Consider the following 5346-nt stretch of genomic DNA (forward strand, 5'->3'; position numbering starts at 1 on the left):
GTATATGTGATGTTGTTCTTGTGGTCTTCAGTCCTGAGACTGATTTGATGCAGCTCTCCATGCTATCCTATCCTGTGCAAGCTTCTTCATCTCCCAGTACCTACTGCATCCTATATCCTTCTGAATCTGTTTAGTGTATTCATCTCTTGGTCTCCCTCTACGATTTTTGCCCTCCACGCTGCCCTCCAATGCTAAATTTATGATCCCTTGATGCCTCAGAACATGTCCTACCAACCGGTCCCTTCTTCTTGTGAAGTTGTGCCACAAACTCCTCTTCTCCCCAATTCTATTCAATACCTCCTCATTAGTTATGTGATCTATCCATCTAATCTTCAGCATTCTTCTGTAGCACCACATTTCGAAAGCTTCTATTCTCTTCTCGTCCAAACTATTTATCGTCCATGTTTCACTTCCATACATGGCTACAATCCATAGAAATACTTTCAGAAACGACTTCCTGACACTTAAATCAATACTCGATGTTAACAAATTTCTCTTCTTCAAAAACGCTTTCCTTGCCATTGCCAGTCTACATTTTATATCCTCTCTACTTCGACCATCATCATTTATTTTTCTCCCCAAATAGCAAAACTTCTTTACTACTTTAAGTGTCTCATTTCCTAATCTAATTCCCTCAGCATAACTCGACTTAATTCGACTACATTCCATTATCCTCGTTTTGCTTTTGTTGATGTTTATCTTATACCCTCCTTCCAAGACACTCTCCATTCCGTTCAACTGCTCTTCCAAGTCCTTTGCTGTCTCTGACAGAATTACAGTCTCATCACCGAACCTCTTCTCCATTTATTTTAATACCTACTCCGAATTTTCCTTATGTTTCCTCTACTGCTTGTTCAATATACAGATTGAATAACATCGGGGAGAGGCTACAACCCTGTCTCACTCCCTTCCCAACGACTGCTTCCCTTTCATGCCCCTCGATCCTTGTAACTACCATTTGGTTTCTGTACAAATTGTAAATAGCCTTTCGCTCCCTGTATTTTACCCCTGCCACCTTTAGATTTTGAAAGAGAGTATTCCAGTCAACATTGTCAAAAGCTTTCTCTAAGTCTACAAATGCTAGAAACGTAGGTTTGCCTTTCCTTAATCTTTCTTCTAAGGTAAGTCGTAAGGTCAATATTGCCTCACGTGTTCCAATATTTATACGGAATCCAAACTGATCTCCCCCGTATATGTGATACCGTACCTTTATTCTTAAACACTGCAGCAGGTCTATTACAAAAGACAAGTGATTACTGAATAATAATACAAAAATCACTATAACCGCATCTGCTGTTATTGCATTTTTAAAGACATGTTGTGCTTTCCAATGTTTCTTCTATTTCTCTACCAAGCGCATTAATTATTCATACTTACCAGTCCGTTGTCTGTATTGCTCCCGCCTTTCTCCAGCGTAAATATAAAAGCACCAATACCGAAATTCATATTGTTGGTCTATCTCTGCTTCTCTTGTCCTGTCCTACACAACTTAAGTCCTACTTCTCTTAGGTAGGTCGCCTTCAATCGTTAGCATCATGTAGCCACACTATTTAAGCGTAGTTCAACTTCCACGCTCACACACAGATTCCGATATGTCTTGAATCATGTCACTTGCCATAAGTGTGATTACAGTGGTGGGTAACTGTCGTTTTCGGACGTTCGTATTCTTCCGAAAAATGCAGAAAAAATATTTTGTTACAGGTGCTCTGGTATTCATTTCATTAAATGAATCGTGTTGTGAAACTAGAGTACTCGAAATTTCCTTGGAATTGTATAAACGGTATCCCAATATCGGCGAACAATCGATGTAATAAGTGTCACTGATCCCCTTGAGCATTGCACAATCTGCACAATGTATTGCAGTACACTGTTCGTCATCTTCAGAACATGAGGAAGAATTTTCTTGTGAGTCGGCAGCAGGGCAATAAGTGTCGCTCTGAAATTCGAGCTTGGCCAGTCAGTGGGGAACTACCTTAGAACAATTTTTTGAAACGGACGCCTGCATACGTAACACTCCGAGGTCACAGCAGCAACGCTTCGCCTGGGAAGGTCGGAAAATGGCGTGACGTTGGCAGGTCGACCATAATTTATCACTTCCAGTAGACAGTACAAGGTCCCTCCATTAGGCAGGAAAGAGGTGACCATATGGAGAGATGGCTATCTCCGTCACCGATGAAGAAGAAATGGCTATGGAATTTGTTGATGTGACATTTCACTGGGAGCTTTACGCGACTGTGGACTGGATAGACAGCGATGCCACGACTCAACATTCTGTAGAAAATAAAACGAGATATTATTTACTTTGTGCAGCGTGCGCAACATTGTTGTTCATGGTATTCGCAACGGTAACAATTTATTGCAAAAAAAAAAAAAATTCAGCAGTTGCTGCAACTGTATTTTGGAACACCACGACCGATGTCATCCACCTGGGTCGCTTTCAAATGGCTATCTGAATGAATAAAAATGTTAAAGAAAAAATACAAATGGAATTAGTTACAAAAATGGATAGAGTAACAACAAATATCACTAAGACAATCAGTAAAACTCTTCTGGGTTTGAGGCCGCATTGTCACCTGTAAAATTCCGACGTTTCGGCGACTGTTGCAAGGCGCCTTCCTCAGGGTGTTAGCAGTGCACCCTGAGGAAGGCGCCTTGCAACAGTCGCCGAAACGTCGGAATTTTACAGGTGACAATGCGGCCTCAAACCCAGAAGAATTTTATTGACTGTGACAACGGCTGCGGAAGGCTACGTTTACAATCATTAAGACAAGACAGTACAGTATGGATTACGAGGTCATTATGAGAAATAATGCCTCTGAATTTTAGATGTGAAAACTCTAAAATCTTTTTAAATGAAACGGACTTTATTAACATTCTTCATCTTCATTATTTCTGTCTCCTTATTTGCAGTCCTCTGTCGCTACGCGGCTCCGAATTCTAGCGTGTAACGTCGCGCTGTGTAACGTAGCTACGTCGATGGGGTGAGAAACAGTGTGCTGTAATCAAGATTAAAATCTAAGAGTTCTTCCACACGTGGAACACCCTCTCCTTCAGAATGACAACGCTGGAACACACAAGGGCGCTTTGGGTTCACAGTCACAGAGTCCCGATTTGAACCCATCCGCCGGCCGTGGTGGCCGAGCAGTTCTAGGCGCTACAATCTGGAACCGCACGACCGCTACGGTCGCAGGTTGGAATCCTGCCTCGGGCATGGATGTGTGTGATGTCCTTAGGTTAGTTAGGTTTAAGTAGCTGTAAGTTCTAGGGGACTGCTGACCTTTTGAAGTTAAGTCCCATAGTGCTCAGAGCCATTTGAACCATTTTTTTGAACCCATCCGTTCTTTATCTGTCTTCAGAACATAAGGAACGCCTTCGAAGACTTCATAATGTTACTTAATATCCGTCTTGATTGCAAATTTTTTATTCATATGACCGGTTTCGGTTCATTCAGAACCATCTTCAGATCTGATATTTCAGTTACAGGAGTAACCCGTCCAAATCCAGCAACTTTCACATGTGAAAGTTGCTGGATTTGGACGGGTTACTCCTGCAACTGAAATATCAGATCTGAAGATGGTTCTGAATGAACCGAAACCGGGTCATATGAATAAAAAATTTGCAATCAAGACGGATTTTAAGTAACATTACAAAATCACTGATTGCTGTTATCCCATAAGACATTATGTCTGTTTTTGCAAAATTCGAAGACTTCACTTCGATAGTGAGGGACCGGTGCAGGCAGAGGTGAGGTTGTGGCTCCGCCAACAGAGCCAAACTTTCTATAAAGACGTTATGAACAAACTGGTCTGTCGTTGGGAAATAGTGTTGGTCACTAGGGTGACTATGTTGGCAAATAAATATGTAGGCACGAAGAATAAAGATGGAGAATGTTAATAACGTTAGATTTTTTTTAAAAAGCTATGTACGTTTTCACATAAAAAATTCTGAGGCATTATTCTTCCGCGCTCACTCGTACGTTCTCAGAGACTGTTAAATTCACGTCAACGTAAAGGCAATTTGCAGTGTATTGTCGTTTTCGCAGATTTGAAGCCGGCTTTCTAGCACTAAAAACTAGTAATCAACAGATTGTTGCGATCAAGACTTTTTCTTTTGTAGATGGTAAGCAGAAGACCTTAAAAGCAAAACAAAATCTTTATTCAGATAAACAATTGAAAACGACCCTGGTACCTGAATCTGGTCATGGAATTAGCAAATACTGCTGTAATTTTTTTTACAAAAGCTGTTACTACTGTTAACGATTTCGTTAACATAATTTGATAAGAGTAGGACGGAAGGAAGGGCGATTACGATCGGCGACGGGGTTAGCGAGAAGCGACCCCAGTGCGTGTTGGCACAGTGCAGAAAGCACACACACGCATGTACCACAACTGTCATTTGGAATCGTCAATAATGCAATCCCCATCTGTGCCTTGACATGTACGTACTGCGAACCTTGCAGAACTAGCACTCCTGAAAGAAAGGATATTGCGGAGACATGGCTTAGCCACAGCCTGGGGGATGTTTCCAGAATGAGATTTTCACTCTGCAGCGGAGTGTGCGCTGATATGAAACTTCCTGGCAGATTAAAACTGTGTGCCCGACCGAGACTCGAACTCGGGACCTTTGCCTTTCGCGGGCAAGCGCTCTACCATCTGAGCTACCGAAGCACGACTCATGCCCGGTCCTCACAGCTTTACTTCTGCCAGTACCTCGTCTCCTACCTTCCAAACTTTACAGAAGCTCTCCTGCGAAGGTTCGCAGGAGATCTTCTGTAAAGTTTGGAAGGTAGGAGACGAGGTACTGGCAGAAGTAAAGCTGTGAGTACGGGCCGTGAGTCGTGCTTCGGTAGCTCAGATGGTAGAGCGCTTGCCCGCGAAAGGCAAAGGTCCCGAGTTCGAGTCTCGGTCGGGCACACAGTTTTAATCTGCCAGGAAGTTTCATATCAGCGCACACTCCGCTGCAGAGTGAAAATCTCATTCTGGAATATGTGTCCAGAATCCAGGCTGCTGGCCATTGTCCTGCTGAAGATCAGGCTGCTCGTGGATTGACTTTATGGTGAGAGGCCAACCCCTCCACTCACAAACAAAGTGGTCACACTTTTATTGAAGCCTGGACCCTTTCCTGGAAGAGACTATGGCAGTTTTTTTGACTTCTGCCTTTCTAGCCATGTCTCCCTGCAATCATCGCTGACATAGAAAAAAATCTAGTGGCTCAACTATTTATTGCAAACTAAATCTGTCATTCCCTGTCATATCTACAATTACTTGTCCTGATGGCTTGCTATGTGCCAGTACCTGAGATGGCTGCAGTGCCTCTGCAGGGACTTTGGAATCAACAAGGGGTGAA

Source organism: Schistocerca cancellata, unplaced genomic scaffold (assembly GCF_023864275.1).
Source record: "Schistocerca cancellata isolate TAMUIC-IGC-003103 unplaced genomic scaffold, iqSchCanc2.1 HiC_scaffold_754, whole genome shotgun sequence".
Classification (NCBI taxonomy): Eukaryota; Metazoa; Arthropoda; class Insecta; order Orthoptera; family Acrididae; genus Schistocerca; species Schistocerca cancellata.